This window comes from Papio anubis, chromosome 6 (assembly GCF_008728515.1).
Source record: "Papio anubis isolate 15944 chromosome 6, Panubis1.0, whole genome shotgun sequence".
Lineage (NCBI taxonomy): Eukaryota > Metazoa > Chordata > Mammalia > Primates > Cercopithecidae > Papio > Papio anubis.
The window spans coordinates 62,323,575-62,347,476 of NC_044981.1; positions in this window are offsets into that span (position 1 = coordinate 62,323,575).

Sequence of the window (23,902 nt, forward strand, 5' to 3'; positions counted from 1 at the left end):
TTTTTCACACCACCTTGACTTTGTAATTTAACTTTTATGAATGAAAGACCATTGTAACCAATTCTCCTCTTTCATTACTTTTTCATTTTGTGACAATTTTTGTATGACACAGAGAATTACCTTTACTACATCATGTTATATGTGTTTATTTATGTTGCTGTTTGGGGTTGAGTATTTCCTCGTGATATTTAAAAGGCATCTTAACTTCAGGAAGTTCACAAGTAAAGCATTCCTTAATCAAATGCAGAATAAATTTATAGGCACTAGTTTTATCTATAATATCTAGTTTGTTTGATCTCCAGAAGTGGGCATATTCTTTCTGTCTCTTTGCCGGTTTCCTTTCATGAACTCAATCCTGGATTTCGTTTTAAAGTAGTACTTTCCTTACATCAAAAATGTTAGTCTCCTGTAACGAGATGATTACCACAGCCTACAAATGATAAAATAAAATATTTTCCTCTTTGATTTTCAGATACACATACCTACACACATATCCAATAGAAAATTTTTTGGGGCTTAGAATTTATTGTAAGCCTGGAAGGGGAAACTAGTGTCATATGTTATCCTCAGTGAACATAAAACAAAACAAACTATAATATGTGGAAGACCTGGGTCATGTTAAAACATGCCATGGGGGATCTTGTTTTCTTATTCTTCAATGTTCCATTTTAGAACCCCAACACGGTGTTTCTACTCCACTCTATGTATACAACCTGGAAAGTATTTTTTAATACTAAATTTTGTAGAAACATAGTAAGATTTCTTTTTTGATGAAGTAATTTAATTTATATATCTTTATTTTTTAATATATTTTTTGACTGACACATCATAATTGTATACATTTATGGGGTACAATGTGATGTTTATATATACACACACACACACACAATGTAGATTAATTAAATCAAGCTAATTAACATATCTGTCACTGTGTTTCCTATTACTTTTATGATGAAACATTCAAAATTTCCTAAGTTATTTTGGAATATATAATATATTACTATGGAAAACAGATACTCTGTTGGGCAATAGAGCTAAAAATCTATTTCTCCTATCTATCTAAAGTTTTTCCGCTGGATTATCTTCTCATTCCCTTCTTTCTTGCCTTCCCACTCATCAACATATCTCTTGATAGGCACTTAGATTGTTTCCACATCTTGGCTCATGTGAATAATGCTACAATAAACATAGAAGTGAAAATATCCCTTTGACATATGTTGATTTCAGTGCCTTTCGGTATGTACTCAGAAGAGGGATTACTGGGTTGTATGGCAGTTCTATTTTTATTTTTTTTAGTAACTTTCATGCCATTTTCTCCAAGGACTGTACTAATTTACATTCCCACCACAATACATAAGAATTCCTCCTTCATATCCTATCATTTATCTTTCATCTTTTTGAAAACAAAGCAATACAAAACAAAACTTCTAACAGGTATGAGGTAATATCTCATTGTGATTTTAATTTTCATTTTCCTGATAATTAGTGATGCTGAGCATTTTTTAAACAGACCTATTGGCCATCTGTATGTCTTCTGAGAAATGTCTCTTCAGCTCCTTTGCCTGTTTTTTGATCAGCTTACAAAACGCTAAAGAGTTACTTGAATTTCATGTATATTTAGCGTATTAAACCATGATCAGATATATGGTTTGCAAATATTTTCTGAGATTCAGTGAGTTGTCTCTTCACTTTGTTAACTGTTTCCTTTGCTGTGCAGAAACTTTTTAGTTTGAATTCATCTAATTTGTCCATTTTATATTTTGTTGACTGTGCATTCAAGTTTATATCCAGAAAATCATTGTCCAGACCAATGTCACAGAGATTTCCTCCCAGGTTTTTTCTAAAAGTTTTACAATGTCAAAAGTTAAAAAGTTTAGATTTATGTTTAAGTCTTAATCCATTATAAGTTAATTTTTTAAAATGGTGTAAGGTAAGGGTCGAATTTCATTCTTTTTGTGGATAGTATTTTCCATCACTATTTATTACAGAGATGTTTTTGTTGTTGTTGTCCCTTTGTTCTTCATACTTTTGTTAAAAATCAGTTGTTGTTGTTGTTGTTTTCTGGGCTTTCTATTCTGTTGTATTGGTCACTGTGTCTGTTTTTATGCCAGTGCCATGCTGTTTTGTTAAAATAGTTTTCTAATAAATTTTGAAGCCAAGTAGTATGATGCCTTCAGCTTTGTGGTTTTTGTTCAAGATTATTTTGGATATTTGATATATTTGTGGTTTTACACAAATTTAAGAATATTTTTTCCATTTCTGTAAAAAATGACTAGAATTTTGTTGGGGATTACATTGAATTTGCGATCATTTTGAGTATTAGGAACATTTTAACAATATTAGTTCTAATTATGTTTTTAATCTCATTACTTGTTATTGATCTGCTCAGGTTTTGGATTTCATCCTCGTTCAATTTTGGTAGGTTGTACATATCTAGAAATTTGCCTATTTGTTCTAGATTTTCCAATTTATTGGCATATAGTTGCCTATAGTAGCCCCTAATGATCCTTTGGATTCTGCAGTATTTATTATAATATTTCCTTTTTCATTTTTAATTTTATTTATTTGGATCTTCTCTTTTTTCCTTTGTTTTTCTGGCTAAGGGTTTGCCAATTTATTTAAAATTTCAAAAAAAGTTTTGTTTCATTGATTTTTTGTGTGTGTTTTTAAATTTCTATTTTATTTATTTCTGCTATCTTTATTATCATTTTCCCGTCTATTAATTCTGAGTTTGATTTGCTCTTGCTTTTTTTGTTCTTTAAGATACATTGTTAGAATGCTCTTTTGAAGCTTTTCCTCTTTTTTGATGTAGGCACTTACAACTATAAATTGCTCTGTGCACTGCTTTTGTTGTATCCCACAGGCTTTGGTATGCTGTGTTTCCATTACCATTTATTTCAAAAAGTGTTCCAATTTTCTTTGATCCACTGGTCATTTTTATTTCTTCATTGATCCACTGGTCATTTGGGTGCATATTGTTTAATTTCAGTGTATTTTTATAGTTTCCAAATTTTTTCTTGTTATTAATTTCTAGTTTTATTTCACTGTGGTCAGAGGAGATAATATTATTTTATTTTTTGAATGTTTTAAGAACTTGTTTTGTCACCTAACATGGTCAACCTTGCAAATGATATATGTTCTGAGGAAGAGTATGTATTCTGCAGCTGTTGGATGAAATGTTCTGTAAATATCCATTAGATCTATTTGGTCTATAGTGCAGATTAAGTCTGATATTTCTTTGTTAATTTTTCTGTCTAAAAGATGTGTCTAATTATGGATATGTGGTGTTGAGAACATGGGGTGTTGACATATTCAGTTCTTACTGTATTGGGGCCTACCTCTCCCTTTAGATCTAATATTTGCTTTATATACCTGGGTGTTCCAGTGTTGGGTGCATGTATATTTAGAACTTGTATATGCTCTTGCTGAATTAATCCCTTTATCATTATATAGTGACTTTCTTTATTTCTTCTTATAGTTTTTGTCTTGAAATCTATTTTGTCTGATATAAGTATGGCAACTTCTGCTCTTTTTTGGTTTCTATTGACACGGAATATCTTTTTTCATCCCTTCATCTTCAGTCTATTTATATATTTACAGATAAAGTGTGTTTCTTTTAGGCAACAGATCAATGGGTCCTGTTTTTCATCCATTCAGTCAGTCTACATCTTTTGACTGGAAAGTTTAGTCCATTTACGTTCCATGTTATTATTGATAAGGATTTACTCCTGACAATTTGTTATTTGATTTCTGGTTGTTTATGGTCTTCTCTTCTTTCTTTCATTCCTGTCTTCTTCTAGTGAAGATAATTTTCTCTGGTGATGTTATTAGTTTCTTGCTTTTTATTTTTTGCATATACATTGTATGTTTTTTGGTTTCAGGTTACCAGGAGGCTTGCACATACTGTATTATCATGCATTATTTTAACCTGGTAACAGCGTAACACTATTTTCATCAACAAACTAGCCAAAAGAAAACTAATAAAAATTCTCCTGAACTGCCTCATCTTGCTTTGTAAATTTTTGTTCTTATTTATATCTGATTGTACTGACCGTTTTGAAAAGTTTTAATTATTATTTTATATTGGTTTATTATTTTGTGTTTCTACTGAGGATAATTTACACACTATAGTCACAGTGTTATAACATTATGTGTTTTAATGTGTAATTACTATTACCAGTACGTTTTATACCTGTAAGTGTTTATTTATTGCTTACTAATGTCCTTTGCTTTCTGAATGAAAGCATTTCTTGTGCAACAGATTTGCTATTGATGAAATCCACCAAATTTCGCTTGTCTAGGAAAGTCTTTATTTATTTTTCATGTTTGAAGAATATTTTTGCCAAGTATACTATTATAGGGTAAAAGTTACTTTCCTTCAGCACTTTAAATATGTCATACCATGCTCTCCTGGCCTGTAAAATTTCCACTACAAAGTCTGCTGCCAGATTTATTGGAGTTCCATCGTATGTTATTTATTTATTTTCTCTTGCTGCTTTTAGGATTCTGTCTTTATCTTTGACTTTTGGGAGTTTGATTATTAAATGTCTTAAGGTAGTCTTCTTTGGGATAAATCTGATTGTGTTCTAAAACCTTCTATACTTTGGATATTGATATCTTTCTCTAGGTTTCGGGAATTCTCTGTTATCATCCCTTTGAATAAACTTTCTACCCCTGTTTTGTTCTCTATTTTCTCTTTAAGGCCAGTAACTCTCAGATTTTCCCTTTTGCAGCTAATTTCTAGATCCTGTCAGCATGCTTCATTATTTTGTATTCTTTTTTCTTTTGTCTTCTCTTACCATGAATTGTCAAATAGGTTGTCCTTAAGCTCATTATTTCTTCTGCTTGATCCATTCTGCTATTAAAGGACTCTGACGCATTCTTCAGTATGCCAGTTGCATTTTCAGCTCCAGAATTTCTACTTAGTTCCTTGTAATTATTTCAATCTCTTTATTACATTTATCTATTAGATTTCTGAATTTCTTTACTGTTTTATCTTGAACTTTTTTTAGTTTCCTCAACACATCTATTTTAAATATTCTGTCTGCAAGATCATATATCTCCATGTCTCCAGGATGGGTCCTTGGTGCTTTGTTTAGTTCACTTGGTGAGGTCATGTTTTCCTGGATGGTGTTGATATTAGTAGATGCTCTTTGTTCTCTTGGCATTGAAGTGTTAAGTATTTATTGTAGTCTTCACTGTCTGGGCTTATCGGTAGTTGTTCTTTGGAAGGCATTTTAGATATCTGATAGGACTTGAGTGTTGTGGTCTAAGCTATTTCTGCTTTGGGGACACCCCAAGCCCAATTATGCTACGCTTTTTGTAGATTTATACAGGTTCTGCCATGATGGCCTTGGCCAAGGTCCAGGAGAATTTTTTGGATTACCATGCAGAGACTCTTGTTTTCCTACATTATTTCCTCCTAAACATTCAGAGTCTCTCTCTCTGTTTTGAGTCATCTAAAGCTGCGGGTGGAATGACATAAGCACCCCTGTGGTTACTACCACTATGACTTTGCTGGGTCATACCTAAAGCCTGCACAGCACTGGATCTCATCCAAGGCCTGCTGTAACCACTCCACGGCAACTGCCTATGTTCACTCAAGGCCCTGAGGCTCTATAAGAAACAGGTGGCAAAGCCAGTCAGGCCTGTGTCCTTCCCTTCAGCATGACAAAGTCCCTCAGGCCTTGGTAGTTTCAGAAGTGCCATCTGGGAGTCTGGGACTAGACTAAAAAAACCTTAGAAGTCTATCTGATGTTCTATTATATTGCAGCTGAGCTGGCACTCAGACCACAAAACACAGTCCTTATCACTCTTCCCTCCCCTTTCCAAAGGCAGAGGAACCTCACCCAGTAGCCACTGTCACCCCAGCCACAAGGAATACTGTCACACTACCACAGATCTTTTCTTAAGGCCCAAAGTGTTCTAAATCAGCTTGTGATGAATGCAGCTTGTCCTGGGACTTACCCTTCAAGTCAGTGGGCTCCCCTCTGGCCCAGGGCAGGTCCAGAAATGTTGTCAAATAGTTAAGTTCTGGAATCAGAGATCCCAAGAGCCCACTTGGTGCTCTATCCTCCTGTGGTGGTATTGGTAGCTAAGGTGCAAGCCAAAGTCTCTTTTACTCTTCCTTTTGTTTTTCTGAATCAAGAGTTTTGCCCTGTAGCCTCCACAGCAGGTAATGTGCTGAGCCTCACCTGGAACCAGCAAGTCTCAGTGACTCTCTAAGGCCCTTGATGTAGTACCTGGTTACTGTTGCTGGTTATTCAGGGCCCAAAGGCTCCTCAGTTTGCAGACGATTAATGTTGATAGGACTAGGTTCTTTTATTCAAGCAGTGGGTTCCCTTTCTGGTCCTGGGTGTGTCTAGAAACTTCACCCGAGATCTAGGCCCTGGAATAGAGGCCTTATGACACTGACCAGTGCCCTATCCATCCATGGTTGAGCTGGTATCCAAGTTGCAAGACAAAGTCCTCCTCAATCTTCCTTCTTCTCTCCTCAAGCAGAAGAAAGAGGTCTCTTTTGGAGCTGTGAGCCGTGCAGCCTGGGGTTAGGGGAAGGGCGATGCCAACACTCTCTTGCCTTTCCCAACTAGTGTCTCAGCAAGTCATGTGTCTTGCTAGTCCACTGTCTCTGGGCCTAGTTCAGCCCAAGAACTCACCTAAGAGTTGCAGTCTTTATGGCCTAGACTGCCTTTCAAGTTTACTTAGAGAGTGAAAGAACTTTGGCCCTTGGTGGCAATCTTTGCAGACACTCAAGTTTGTACCACTGTTACTGGTAATTTCTCCCAGGTTAAGGCTGGTTTGACTGGTTCCTTTGTGAGCAGGTTTCAGTTGAGTTTGGTCTGGTTTTCTTTTCTGTCTAAGAGAATGGTTCTAGTTTCATTTCCAGAATTTGCATTTCAGTTCTCTACATTCCATGCAACTTATGCTGAAATTCAAAAACTTTACAGATTGGGATGTAGTCAAAAAAGAGAAAAACAAAATACAATGGAGTATGTATTTAGTGTTAAAATTCCTTTTTTGGAACTTTGAAATATAGTGTTTCATATACTCTATTGAACAAAAGACAAAAGAATATATTTTTAATGAAATAGTTACATCTTAAGTGGACAAAAGTTTTAAGTCCCGTTGTTTTTTTTTTTCCCACGGAGTCTTGCTCTGTGGCCAGGCTAGCGTGCAGCGGGGTGATCTTGGCTCCCTGAAAACTCCGTCCTCCGGGTTCAAGTGATTCCCCTTCCTCAGCTTCCCACGTAGTTGGGACTACAGTTGCGTATCACCATGCCCAGCTAATTTTTTGTATTTTAATAAAGACGGGGTTTCACCTTGTTGGCCAGGATGGTCTTGATCTCCTGATCTCATTATTTGCAGACCTCGGCCTTCCGAAGTGCTGGGATTACAGGCGTGAGGCATCACACCCAGAGGACCATACTGATTTATAAAGCCAAAAGTCTTCAAGCTGCTGTCATACATCCAGTAGTGGTAAACAGAAGAACATCCACAACATAAAATTCATCAAAAACCAGCTCATTAAACAGCAACGCCTTTGAGTTGCTGGGACTGGGAGATGTTCAAATGGCTGAACATAGGAAAGCTAAATGGACCCAAGCTAAAGGAGAAATATTTTCAGGAAAGTATTCATCACACAAATTGGGGTAGAATTTCTCCTCCTATGCCTAGGTAACACAGAGGATGCTCACTGTGTAAGACATAATGCAGCCAGCAATGAAGATGTATTGGTTAAGATGAAGAGTCCATTTTTCGATTCGATTTAAAGTTAGCCTTCAGAGTTTCAAAAACAAAAGCAAAAGCACTGAGGGGAAGCTAAGTCTTCCATAGAAACCATCTGATAGAGAGTCACTATGTAAAGATGCCCTTAAAAGACTTTCAGCAATAGCACAGGCAGAAGTCTTTCTGTCTTTAGTGAAGAGGCATAACAGCGAGAACCTTGAATTTCAGCATAAGTTGCATGGAATATAGAGAACTGGAATGAAAATTCTGGTAAATGAAACTAGAACCATTCTCTTAGACCAGAGTTTCTCAATGCTTTCCTTATGTTAACATCACCTTAAAGTGACAATAATCAAGTACAATTTAAAATTATAATTTCCTTGTGATTCTAATTGGCTGTCAGGTTTGCTGCAGATAAAGCAGTTAAAATTTATCACAAGAATATTTTTTTAAGACAAATCAGACGGTTATGTCAGACCACACTTTTTAATATATATAAGTGATAAGGTACAGTAAGAAAACCAACAACAACAAAAAAAAAACAAAAAACAAACAAACAAAAAAACACCAGGAACATATCCATATTCTAACAAAATAAAGTATAAAATATTTATCAGGAAAACCACACTCCATGGGCAATCTTGGAACACTTCAATAGGAGAAAATACAAACTAATAGTTACAAGAGTGGAGAAATTTCATATAACATTTCACACTAAAACAACCTGCAATTTCAAAAATCATACGTATAGAAAACTGACTTGTGAGCTGAACTTTTAATTATTCAGCTAATTGCACCAGCATGTTAATGTGCTCACAGGTAAGAAGTGTAAGTCATATTTATACATTAAATAAGTTTATTTTTTAACTTTTTTTTTTTTTTTTTTTTTTTTTTGAGACGGAGTCTCGCTCTGTCACCCAGGCTGGAGTGCAGTGGCCGGATCTCAGCTCACTGCAAGCTCCGCCTCCCAGGTTTACGCCATTCTCCTGCCTCAGCCTCCCGAGTAGCTGGGACTGCAGGCGCCCGCCACGTCGCCCGGCTAGTTTTTTGTATTTTTTAGTAGAGACGGGGTTTCACGGGGTTAGCCAGGATGGTTAACTATGTTTTATAAGGTAACATTAAATCAATCATATTGTAAAATTTAAAATTGAATGTATTTTACTTTTAAAAATTAATACATTTCTTCCCTCTGCTAGCATTTGATAGCAGAGTCCTCAGATGCTTTAAATAAAAGTCAGTAAAGTCCAATAATAATATGATTTTCTTAAACAGCTGACATAATCAAAGTAAATATTTTGGAAGTTCATTTTTTCAAAGTGAAGCATGGAACATTGTAAATTTTATTGGAAATCAGGTTTAACACATCAACATTGAGAAAAAAAATCACTCACTTTTGCAGAGAAAATGCAAATACAATTCTGCACGAACACTAAAATTATCCCTATAAAGCAAACTTAATTAAAATTTTAAAATTTAATTTTAAACGGAATATAAAATTTAATTTTGAAATTTAACATTTGCTCTTCTGAAATATTTCAACCAGTAAAATTATTTCTTTTTTATACATATTCTTTTTTTATGGGTTAAACAAATATTCAACAATGATGGACTGAAGTTGAAAGTGCCTATAAATTTGCAAATCTAATTTGCAAAACACTCAATAACTATAAAGAAATACTTATTGTAAAGTTTGACTTGTAAAAGTGTTTGATAAAGAAAGGTATTCTAAATGGGAGCAAAAAGGCAGTAATATGTAAAATATTTTTGCTGAACTATTTACAGTTCAAAATAAAAAAAAAAATCGACTTTAGAATAACTTCCATGTAGCAGAATTTGTTCTGAGTTTACTACGAAATTGACAACTTAAGAAATAGTAGTTTCTCAACCTAAAATCATATGAACATTAGAAGAAATGTAAACAAAGATAAAAATTACTTAAAGTTTAACTTCGTCTTAAGTATAATATGCAATTTTGAAAAAAAATGCTGGTTATTTTGGAAAAATTAAAACTCTTAAGACAATATTGAAAAAACTCAAGATACTACTAAAATTTAATAATATTTGGCTGAGTATTAAAGTATGTAAATGAATATTAAGAATAATTTTGTACTATTTTAAGTAACAGATACTCAGTGTATTTAATTTTCTTTTAATATGCATATATATGGTATTTTTTCATATATACATTTATATTTTGAAAATAATTTTTGAAGGATATATGCTATAGTTATACTATAAGTAATGTACAACAAATTTGTTGGTTCATAACATGTTTTTAAAATTTTTTATAAATTTGATTTTTATTGTCTCCTTACAATGTCAAATCTGTCATTCTGTAGAAATAAGTTACGTAATCACCCATTTTAGGATTTGATATTTTCTTGGAAACCTGGAAGCCATGCTTGTTTCACTGATGGTGAAGACTGATTTACTTCAAGTTCACTGATATCCTTCAAAGTAGCTTACTTTAACAGGGGCCGGGAATACACATTTTTTTCATCTGCCTTTGGAGGGGTCATCTTGCTTCATTTTATATTTTCTTAGATTTTAACTAAATTGGATCCTGTCTATATTTTTAGCTGCTCGATACTTTAAATATGCATTATACATTTTGTTTAGACATGTTTTGAAAATTTTCTTCAGTGGAATCTTTAATTTGTAGTTCTTGTCTCCCCTTATGAGATACTTTGGCATTGAAGTGGAAATTAAACCTATGAAAAATTCCATATACCCTATTACAACTCTTTTCTCTCTTTTGAATAATAGTGTGGTATAATTTACACCAGGACCAAGGTCTTCTGACATTTTAGCTTCAGGTCGTTACCTTTGGACACTGCCACTCTTATTTTTAATTGGACATTTGTTAGAAGAATATAGCAAGAAGATCTTCTTATCTACTTGTAGGTTGTAGAATGACACTTTCAAACTCAAAGTATACCAATTATGTAAGGAAATACTTCTATTGATAAATTTCCGACAAGTTAACCAAATTAAACTGACATCATTTTGTGACAAAATAATCAAAACAAAATTTGGACTATGCGGCCCCTTAAAACCTTGCTAAGTGTCTAATTTATCAAAATAATAAATATGTAATTTACAATTTTTCTATTAATTTCAAGTATGCTGCTCTTCTTACCCATTCAGATGTGTTTTAATGAAGTAACTAATCTGCAGTGACAAAGCCATTTCCACAACAGTTAAGTGCTAAGCATTACCAAAAAACTCCTTTATTTATTTTTTTATTTTTCAAGAGCCTAATTTAGCATTTACCAAACAAAAGCTGAGCAGGATATAACAAGTTTTCCTCAATTTCTGTGGTCAGATAAGCACATGTGAAACATTAATTGCCTCAGGGAGTTAAACAGATTGGTTTATCATAGAATGTTTTAAACCTTACAGTGTGACCACATACTGTATTAATCTCCAAAGAAGTATATAATAAGTAGACAAATCTATTTACTCACAATCTATTTTTTTCTTTTTTCTGGAATAAGAATTGCATATCTTTGCCTCTTCTTAGAATATAGGAAATGCAATAAATAATTATGACATTTGGAAAGAAGTTACAATTTGACCTTATTACAAAGAGAAATAGGTCAATTGAAGCAAATCAAGGGACTGTACAAATGTGTGAATTATCATACAAGGGCTTTAAATATTCAACTATCTTAAAGGACTAAGTTAAAAAATTAATGTGTGAAAATGTAGGAGCTAAATTTAGCAAAACACAGGTGAGTAAAATCCTATGTAAACCTTGAATTTGAAGAGATTGTGGTAGAAATTATTCAAATTGAAAGCCAAACAGAGTATCAAAACACAGACTCTCTAGGGATTGTAGACATATCGCATGTTTAATTGAAGTCTTAGAGAAAAATAAATGAATGCTATTGGACAACAAATTTATTAAAAAAAAAAAACCAACACTTTTATACAATTGTTGAAATATAAAACAACAGAACAAAAAAAATTAGACAAACCTAGTTTTAGATCCTTGACGAATCACCACACTGTCTTTGACAATGAATAAACTAATTTACACTCCCACCAACAGTGTAAGAGAGTTCCTATTTCTCCACATCCTCTCCAGCATTTATTGTTTCCTGACTTTTTAATGATCAGCATTCTAACTGGTGTGAGATGGTATCCATCAATAATAGACTGGATACAGAAAATGTGGTACATATACACCATGGAATACTATGCAGCCATAAAAAGGATGAGTTCATGTCCTTTGCAGGGACATGGATGAAGCTGGAAACCATCATTCTCAGCAAACTAGCACAAGAACAGAAAACCAAACACCTCCTGTTTTCATTCGTAAGTGGGAGTTGAACAATGAGAACACATGGACACAGGGAGAAAAACATCACACACTGGGGCCTGTCGGGGGATGGAGGGCTGGGGAAGGGATAACATCAGGATAAATTCATAATGTAGGTGATGGGTTGATGGGTGCAGTAAACCACCATGGCACATGTATACCTATGCAACAAAATTACACCTTCTGCACATGTACCCCATAACTTAAAGTATAATTAAATAAAAGAATTAAAAAGTAGACAAACATAAAAAATATGAATACAAAGAAAACCCAATAAGCTTATCAGTGTAAAATTTGAAACTGAAGAAAGGAGGGAATCTTTAAAAATATAAAATAAAAGGACACATTATGCAGAGTAACAATGATAAGAATGATGACCAAGTTTCATCAGAAACAATAGCTTCAAAATGACAATGGAATAATGTTTAAAGTGTTAAAAGAATAAAAATTCATTAACAATGTGGAACATAATAAGAAGTAAGAATTAATATATGCAAAATATTATGCAAATCGAAGACCTTTTAACACAGACATCTGAGATAATTTGTCTTTAGAAGACCTGCACTACAAGAAATGCTAAAAGAAGTACTTAAAGTTTAAGAAAAATAATACCAGATGGAAGTCAGAAAGGATTGAAGAACACTAGAAAGTAAATACGTGAGAAAATCTAAAAAAGAGTAAGTTAAATTTGTCATTACATTCTTTCTCTGTCACCAACTCCCCCCCCCCACACACAGATACACGCTACAATGTGGATTAACCATCAAAACATTTTGTTAAGTGAAAGAAACTAGACACAAAAGGTCACTTTATTATTCTTTTGTGCAAAATATCTAGAATAGACAAAATACAGATTGTTGGTTGTCAGTGGCTGAAGAGAGGGGGAGAATGAGGACAAAGTACTTCATGAGTAAAAGATTTTACTTTGGGCCAGTGCAGTGGCTCATGCCTGTAATCCCAGCACTTTGGGAGGCCGAGGAGGGAGGATCAGGAGATGGAGACCATGCTGGCCAACACGGTGAAACTCCGTCTCTACTAAAAATACAAAAAATTATCTGGGCATGGTGGCACATGCCTATACTGGTACTCGGGAGGGTGAAGCAGGAGAATCGCTTGAACACAGGAGGAAGAGGTTGCAGTGAACCAAGATCATGTCACTGCACTCTAGCCTGGGCGACAGAGTGAGACAGTCTCAAAAAAACCCAAAAACAAACAAACAAAAAAAGTGTTTAAAATGTGACACAAAAGAGCTAAAATGTAAAATTGACAAATGTACAAAATATTTTGATATCTTAATACTATACTACTATCTTACAAAGTAATCGATTAATAGCTGCAATAAAAAAGCTCAGGATCTTATGGCTTAACTGCTGAGTTGTAACAAACATTTAAAAAGCTAATACTACTTCAGCCAGGCGCGTTGGCTCACGGTCTGTAATCCCAGCACTTTGGGAGGCTGAAGCAGGCGGATCATGAGGTCAAGAGATTGAGACCATCTTAGCTAAACAACATGGTGAAACCCTGGCTCTACTAAAAATACAAAAATTAGCTGGGCATAATTGCGCCCCCCGGTAGTTCCAGCTACTCAGGAGGCTGAGGCAGGAGAATCACTTGAACCCTGGAGGCGGTGGCGGCAGTGAGCGGAGATTGTGCCACTGCACTCCAGCCCAGGTGACAGAACAAAATTCTGTCTCAAAAACAACAACAACAACAAAAAAAAAAAATTAAAAAATTAAAGGAGAGAGCATACTTCCAAACACAGTTACTAGACCATCATTACCCAGAAAAGTACAGGTTAATATTTCTGAAGATCACGATTTCAAAATTCCTTAACAAAATGTTAACAGATTGAATTCAACAACACAGTAAACAAATTATTCATTGTGATCAAGCATAATTCCAGGGATTTAAGAATGGTTCAACATATGAAAATCAATAAATGTGATACATTACATTGCTAGAATCAAAGATAAAAACCATATGATCATTTGGCCAAAAAGGCATTTTATAAAATTCAAGATCTCTTCATGTTGAAAATACTATCAACAAATTGGGTATGGAAATAACATACCTCAAAACAATAGAGGCCATATATTAATATTTCAAACACAGTGCTGGCATCATACTGAATGAAAAAATATTGAAAATTTTTTCTCTAAGTTCTGGAACAAGATAAAAACACTTGCTTTCAACACTTTTATTCAATGTAATACTGCAATTCCCCCAGAGCGATTAGACAAGAGAAATAAATGAAAGACATTTAAACTGGAAAGGAAGAAGTCAAATTTTTCTTGCTAAGTAATTTTATTGACATTAACTCCATCTTATAGATAATAAGCATTTGCATTTTAAATATGCATAGATGAGTACACTTAATTTGCTAAAACAAATACCAATGCCAGATAATGACAGAAAAAAAAAGAAAATGACAGAGCCATATACATCATGAATATAGATGCAAAAATTACCAACACAATTTTAGCAACCCTAATTCAACAGCACAATAAAAGGATGATATACCATGATGAAATGGAATTTATCCCTGTGATGAAAGGATAGTTCAACATATGCAAATCAATTAATACAATATACCGCCTTAAACAGAGTGAAGGATGGAAATCACATGATCTTCTCAGTAGATGCAGAAAACGTATTTGACAAAACCCAACACTCTTACATGATAAAAATGCATATCCAATTATGTATAGAAGGAATACACTTCAACATAATACAGGCCATATGTAACAAACCCACAGCTAACATTATAGACTATGGTGAAAAACTGAAAGCTTTTCTTCTAAAATAATGAACAAGACAAGAATATCTTCACTTGCCACTTCTATTAAGTATATTACTGAAAACCGTAGGTTGACAAACTAGGCAAGAAAAACAAGTAAAATATGTTGAAATTGAAAAGAAAGTAAAATTATATCTTTTGGCAGATGGCATGATTTTCTCTGTAGAAAACATTAAAGACTACACATAAAAAAGCTGCTAGAACAAATAAATTCAGTAAAGTTTCAGGATACAAAATCAGCATACAAATAAATCAACTGCATTTCTATATACAAACAAAAAACTAGCCAAAAAATTAGAAAAACAAATCCATACCAAAATCAGACAAAGACATTATAGGAAAAAAAACTATAGTCCAATATATCTCATGAACATAGTTGCAAAAAATCTTCAATAAAATATTAGTAAATTAAATTAATATAGAAAAAGAATTACAAACCACAACCAAGTTGGACTTATCCTAAATATACAAGAATGGTTCAACATCTGAAAATCAGTAAATGCAATTCATCATATCAACAGGCTAAAGAAATCACAATCATGTGGAAATATAAATAGATGCAGAGAAAACAGCTGACAAAATCCAACACCTATTCATGACAAAAATTCTCCGTCTACAAGAAATAGAATAAAACTTCCTTAAATTGATAAATAATATCATTTAAAAACCTACGATTAATATCCTACTGAATGGTGAGAAAAGTAAAAGCTTTCCCACTAATATCAGGAACAAAACAAGAATGTCCCCTCTCACCATACCAGAAATCGAAACTTACGAAATGTGACGAGAAAAGGAAATACGACATATACAGATTGGCAACAAAAAATTGCACTATCTTTATCAACATATGACATGATTGTCTATGTAGAAAATAAAAAAGGATCAACAAAAACCTCCTGGGTCAAATGAAAAATTATTCCATGGTTGTAAGTTGTAAGATTAAAACACAAAAGTCAATAATATTTCTATATACCAGCCATGAACTAGTATAATTTAAAATTAAAAACACAATATCTTTACATTGGCACCCGAAGAAATGAAATACAGAGGTATAAATCTAAAAAAAGTACAGCTTATATGTTATGAAAATCACAAAACTCCAATAAAAGAAATAAAATAACTAATAAACGAAGAGAAAGCTTTGTTTATGGATAGGAAGATACACAATTTTGAAGATGTCAGTTCTTCCCAACTTGATCTATCGGCTCAGTGTAATCCTAGTCAAAATCCCAGCTAGTTATTCTGTGGATATCAACCAAATGATTATACAGTTTATATGAAGAGGCAAAAAAGCGAGAATAGCCAACACAATGTTAAAAAATAACCAAGTTGAAGCACTACCAATTTCTGACCATAGAATAACTATAAAGCTACAGTATTGAAGGCAGTGTGGCATTGACTAAATAATAGACAAATTAAGGAGACAGAACAGACAGCTCAGAACAGTATCTACAGAAATATAGTCAAATAATCTTTGAAAAAGAAGTAAAGACAATATGACAATGCAATGGAGCAAAGACAGATTTTTTTTTTTTTTTTTTTTTTTAACAAATGGTGCTGAAACAACTGGACATCCACAGGTAAAAAAGTGAATCTAGACACAGAATTTATGCCCTTGCAAAATGAACTCAAAATGGATCCACAGAACTAAATGTAAAAGGCAAAAGTGTAAACCTCTGAAAGATATCAGAGAAAATCCAGATGACCTTGAGTTTGATAATGACGTTTTAGATACTACATCGATGGTATAATCCATGCAAGAAATAATTGATAAACTGAGATTCATTAACATTTAATTATTTTTCTCTGTGAAAATCACTGTGAAAGGAAAACCACAGATGAGGAGAAAACATTTCCCAAAAAAGTATCTTAAAAAGAACTCTTATCCTAAACAAACAATGAACCTACTGACTCAATAGTAATACATTGAACCCAATGACTCAATAGCAAGAAATTGAATGACTGAATCAAAAAAAAACCCAAAGACTTTAATTGACAATTCATGGAAGGAGATATATAGGTGGCAAATAAACATCTGAAAAGATGCTATATACCGGCCGGGCGCGGTGGCTCAAGCCTGTAATCCTAGCACTTTAGGAGGCCGAGACGGGCGGATCACGAGGTCAGGAGATCGAGACCATCCTGGCTAACACGGTGAAACCCCGTCTCTACTAAAAAGTACAAAAAAAACCAACTAGCCGGGCGAGGTGGCGAGCGCCTGTAGTCCCAGCTACTCGGGAGGCTGAGGCAGGAGAATGGCGTAAACCCGGGAGGCGGAGCTTGCAGTGAGCAGAGATCCGGCCACTGAACTCCAGCCTGGGTGACAGAGCCAGACTCAGTCTCAAAAAAAAAAAAAAAAAAAAAAAAAAGATGCTATATACCACATGTCATCTATTACACACTTACGAACATAACTAAAATCCAGGACGCTGACAACACTAAATGTTGACATACATGGGGAGTAACAGGAGCACTCATCCCTTCCTGGAGGAAATCACAAAATAGTAAAACCACCTTGGAAGACAGATTTTTTTTTTTTTTTTTTTTTTTTAACAGAAGTAAACATGCTCACTATATTGTTTCAACAACCAAACTCCTAGGTGTATATTCAAATTAGTGAAAACATGTTCACAAAAACACCTGCAAAAAGGTTATTATAGCAGATTTATCCAGAGTCCCAAACTTGGAAGTGGCCAAGATGTCCTTTAGTGAGTTAAAGGATAAACTGTAGTGTCTTCAGAAAATTGAATATTATTTACTGCTAATAATAAATGAACTATTTAGCCAAGAAGAGATATGGGGTAATCTAAAAGGCACTAGAAAAAAATGTACTATTGCTATATAGTTGGTTTGTTGGTCTAATATTAGTAATGCCTTAAAAAAACCTATTCGGCTGGGCGGTGGCTCACGCCTATAATCCCAGCACTTTGGGAGGCCAAGGCGGGCGAATCACGAGGTCAGGAGTTCAAGACCTGCCCGACCACCATGGTGAAACCCCATCTCTACTAAAAACATACATAAAAATTAGCAGGGCGTGGTGGTGGGCACCTGTAAACACAACTACTTGGGAGGCTGAGGCAGGAGAATCGCTTGATCCCAGGAGACGGAGGTTTGAGTGAGGCAAGATCGTGCCACTGCACTCCAGCCCAGGCAATGGTGCAAGACTTCGTCTCAAAACAAACAAACAAACAAAAAAGAAAATATTTATTTTGTGTTATCTAATCCTTTATATATTTGTAAGATAGTTAACTAGTCTGTGAATTGAAACACAATATTTGTCTTACTTTGATTTATTCATGTGTTAAAATAATGAACTTTAATGCAAAAAAACTCCCTGCGTTAAAAATATAGATAAATTATCATTTAAAAATTGTGAATAAGGGTTATATACATTTCATTTGGAGTTCTTCAGAATTTTATCTTTTTCCATCTTGGTATACCTTTCCTATAGAAGTAAAGGAGACTTGTCCTTTACAAGGACACATAATTGCAATCTTCTTGCTCCTTCTCAGTGGCTCTTCTCATTATACTTTGCTGTGACTTACAGCCTCCTTAGAGCATGTCATGCAGTAATGGCCACCTTATTCATGAGAACGATGTGATGCAATACTAGGCAGCCACTAGGCTTGAAGAAAAGGCAACTTTACATTGTTTTCTTAACTAAAAATGTGAAAATTGTCAAAGCCAACCAATTTCTCTTCTATTTTTAGACATAAAACATTTCTAAAGCCAGATGCTGAAAATCATTGATATACCTTATGAGAAAGTTCTTACCTTCTTTTGTAAATCATTAACCCCAATAATAAGTGGCAGGGAAAATAATTACATTATTATTAGGATGCTCAAAGGAATATCACACCAGTTCCAGTCCAGAGTAATTTTCTTTATAAATCCACTCATGTCTGTTTGATATATAATGGCTTTCTTCCAAGGAATTCAAAGTCCCACACTTAACTACCTCATTTATTTCTGAAATATATCCTTAAAAATATGTCATGATTAAAAGTAAAAACAAAAATAGAAAGTATTTATATATCAGCTAAGTGAAATGTATTATTCCAACATGCTGGTGGCTGCAGCCATGGGTTTAGGAGAATAAAAAGAAACAAATACTGTGTATTTGTCCACTAATCTGTTATTGCTGATTTTTACACTGCTATACAATAATCTCTTTGTATGTTGCACTCTGAATGAAAAGTAATTATTAAATAAAAATAACACACCATTTATAATTTCTGCAAGGTTTAAAATATGATTTGAATATTTCAATACAGCTAACAATCCGCATGGTGCCACTATTCCTTTTGCCAATTTCACATTATGCCATATACAGCCCTTGTTATGTAAAACAAGTAAACTTTTCAAAGTTGCATATCTTTTAATGGTATTTTATTTCTTTGGTATATGAATATCAAAATTATTTGGAATACTGATCAAAGACAGAGTTGGGGGCATATTTTGTTCTGATATAAAAATTTTGATTTTTTTTCTATACACATTTATCAAAAATAGATTAAACATTTGAACTTCCAGAGATATTTATTAAGAATTGAAATAAGATCCTGACTCCCTCCCAGATCCTTCTGTGGTCAGTAGAGTCTCTCCTGCTAATACATCTAGATATTGGCTGATATCTGCCAAGAGAGTAGTTAAACTCTTAGAGCAAGTTCTCAATGGGGCTATGATTTTAAAGTTACTGTGTAATGGAGTGTATTACCATTTACCATATGATGAGATAGCCTGTCTGTCAGCCAGGGAGCTGTTTAAAGTTATATATAGGTCAAATGAGCCAAAAAGAGCAAAGGAAGATCAAGAATATTGAGTATCTCAAAAGTAAAATGATCGAAATATTTTAGGTAACAGGTGATTTCTTCCAATGTTTGTCTTAACTCTATTGATGAAGTTGATTATGAATTGTTGAATGCATTAAGTGAAATGAATTTCAAGGGCATGCATTTTTCCTCATGAGTAACCATATGGTATACATGTCCTGTTTCTACAAATGGTTTTACATATTATTATTTCTACTTACTAATGAAAGGTATCTTAACAGTTCCAATTTTCACTTCTGGGATCAAATTATGTTTTCATCTCATTAAGAATCACTACATGATTTTTTTCCCTGAGTTTTTTCTTGGTTAAAACTACCATTCATCTACCATTCACTGTTCAAAGATACTAAATAATGTTACATGATGAAAAGAAAAATATTTCATCTGTCTTTCCGAAGTCACCTTCACTATTAAGAGTACTGTACTTGCTTTCAAATATGGCCATGTTTGATATGTGAGTAATTGTAGGGTTTATAACAGGGAGTACATTATTTTTCTTACTCTGTAGCATAGACTGAAAATCAGAAATTAAAAAAATTAAAAATTAATTAAATTATGCATTTAAAAAGAAAAGGAGTGATATTGGTAGATGAGAAGGCTCACAAGTGTAAAACCATATAGTACTCTGTCAGGTGCTATGATGAGGCCGAATAATAAAATAGAGTTTCAAGATTTAGTGCCAGAACTCCTGGGGTTAAATCGTAGTTCTGCCACTTAACCAGTCTGTCATATAAGAAGTTCCTTAACCTCTGGTTTTTAGTTTCTTCATCTCAAAAATCAGGGTTACTAGTACTTATTTCATATGTTATTGTGAAGATTAGTATATATGCATGCATATACACTGTAATATAATCATGTAGTCTGGATATAGTATATGTAAATATATGTGTGTATATGTATATACATATATATATATACTGATAATGTTATAAGTGTATTAACCATATTAAAGTATTATAGCATGGAGTATAGTGTAGTATAGCATAGTATAGTATAGTATAGCATATGAAGTATTATAGTATACTTAATACACTTCAAAGGACAATGTAGGTAGATACCAAATTAATAGCAGTATTTGTATTTGGAGAAGGATAGAGTGGAGCATTACTCCTCTCTAATATTTTGATTCTTAAATCTGAATGTTTTCATATATTAAAGACAAAAAATCAAGAGCGATTGATATTAATATTTATGCTAAATTCAACTTATTCAGTTAAGTTGTGCAACATTTTAATCTCAAATTCCTTCTTTTTTATGAAATTAAATTGCTTAGGCATATAGTATAAATTATATAGAAAAGCAAGACATAAACAGGTTGAAACATTTAAAGTCAGGGAATCATTTAAGGATCATTTTGAGTTAGAATTTTCAGATTAAGTTAAATCTGTATGATATTAACTGGAAATTTCAGGTAATTAGGACAGAATACGCCAAGACATGAAGAACAAGCAGAAAAGCATTCAGATTTGTTTTCAGAATGCTTTATTTCAAATGCACTGTTGCACAAGTCACCTTACCTGTCTAAACCTTGGTTTTCCCATTGAGAAATTAGTATAAAGCTTCTTATCTGAAAGGGATAGTATAGGATAAAACGTAGCAGTATATGAGAAAGGAATTTGTAAGCCATAAATTCTCATTTGTATGTACATTATTATTCTATTGTTATTAAGAAATATATATTTATATACAGATAAATATATTTTTGTGTGTGTGTGTGTGTGTATATATATATATATGGAAACAGGGAGCTCAACTTCACTAGAGTAAAATAATTATTTTGACAAAAATATAAAATTCTGTTTTTATGTAGGATACTACAAAATTATCGAAGTATTTGGTGAGAAGGAAGTAGAAATTTTGGACTCAAATAATTGGAGCAAAAGTTATGCTTCAAAAGAGAATTAATTTGTCAGTAATATTCAGAGTTATGTCTGTTTTAATAAGCTAACATTTCTGAAATATGTATTATTGTGCAGAACAGTTTCCTATGTGGCTTTACAAATATTATTTAATTTTGCAAATGCACGGAAAAGGCCCTATTTTTATTCTAATTTTAATAAACTGTATGTCTCTGAGTCACAAAGAATTTAAATAACTTGACTGAGGAAATGTATCTAGAGAGTATTAGGTCTGGGGTATGAGCACACCCAGCCATACTCTCCTTATCATGTAGTGCATGCCCTTATGTAAATAATATAAATAATTAATATTGGGACTATGAAACAGTGTGTGTGTGTGTGTGTGTGTGTGTGTGTGTGTTTACCAGAATTCCAGAAAAAAAAAAAAAAAAGAAGGAAAACAAATGAGTAATCATGAGTTACGGCTTAAGAAAACTATAAACAAAAACAGGTAGATGATATACCATTGACCCCCTCCTCTGTCCCTCATCTCTCCTTGTGGAAGAACTATATTAGATATCACAAAGAACCAGTATACATAAAGTTTTGATGGTGGAAGGGAGTTTTTAGAAAGAATAAGTTAGCTATCTTTATTCTGCCATTTTTTTCTTCTTTACCAAGAATATAAATTTGGGTCTTGAAACCTGGGAAGAGATCATTTATTTCTAGATTTGGTTCCTATTTGGGAAATAATTGCTGTTTGTTCTTAAAAGCACAGGTAAACCAGAAGAAAGCATTTGTATGTTTAAACTTAAGTATTTATGTTTATACTTAAGTACTTATGGTTAGCTTTAGTTTCTTATTGGAGTAGGGCAAATGAGACTCCAGCTTTTTCTTATATGTAATCCTATCCATGGATTTGGTATAAATTATTTGCTGGGAATGAGAAGCACACATATCTTCTGCTTTTAAAAATTTGTACACAGCAGTAGGCAAGTAAGCATCATGCAGATATGACAGAGGAAACAGAACTCTGAAAGGACAGGAAAAGTTTGAGATATATGAAAACAAATACAGCACAGTATGTCTTCAAATATCAGAGCCAAAATAAGAAAACACACAAAATGAAAAGTCAGATGAAAGAATACTAAATGAGAAAGACTTCCTCTCGGTTGGGAAATGTTTCTCCGTTTTTAGTAAGAGTAGGACCAAATTTTTATTATACTCTCGTAGTATGTGCATTGAAAAATTAATCAGTGGGAACATCTCTTTGAAATAGAGATTCTTATAATAAGAGGAAAATTGTTTTTTATAGGCAATCATTCAAGTTTGATAGGAACTTGCTTTGAGGTGTCATAGGATAATAGGAACCATATTACTGACTTTATAATTAGGTATGAGAAAACTGAAAGAAAAAAATGCATTTTAGGTACTTGAGACAGGAAAGTATTCAAATAGAAAATCAGAAACTTATGCAACTTTGAAAGGGCTGGAAGAGCAAAAGTTAGGAAAATTATTGCTAATGTAAAGGGACTCCAGAATTGAAGAAATGGAAATGAAGCCATTGATTATGACTTCAGTTGCCAACAGGATTGAAGTGATTCTCACCAGATGATCTGAAACTGCTCACAGTAATCCTTGCCAGGTAACTGCTAATTCTGGCACAGTCGCTGAGTGTTGCTTGCGTGCTTTTCATTGTCTTTACTAGGAGAAAATTGTGGGAAATATAGCTTAACAACTACAAGAGTAAGAAGGGAACATGTGTGATGTTAAACTCATCACAGATAATCCAGCGGTTGAAAAGGTTAGAGACAAATACTCTTGATTGTAGTTCATGGATGAGCTAATGAATACATGGGTTAGACTACTGGCAATGGAAGCTGAGATGATGAATAAACCATGATATCTAGAGCTAATATTTGACAAATAGCTAGAATTTGTCAAGGTTTACAATGTGCTAGAAATAGGGCTATAAGGTATATATTGATCCCACCTTCACTTAACAAATACTGATCTAGCATTTCCTTTGTATCAGGAAATATTCTAAAAACTCTACAAATATATGTTCAATTAATCCTCATAACTCTACAAAGTAGAAACTCTTATTATCTTCCTTTTAAAGGTAGAGAAATTAAGTAAAGAAGATCACAAAACTAGTACCTTGCTAGAGTTGACACAGCTAGTTCTAAGCAGAGTTAGGATTCATACTCAAGCAATTTTGCTGTGAAATTCATGCTCTGAAACAATACGGTATGGTGCCTCTAATTCTGGCTTCATTGGATTATCCTCCTTATGAGAAAAATACTCATTTTGACTTAAGTGGTAAAATTGAGACCCAGAGATGTTAATTTGCCCAATATGATTTTTATAGTAAATTATCTACATA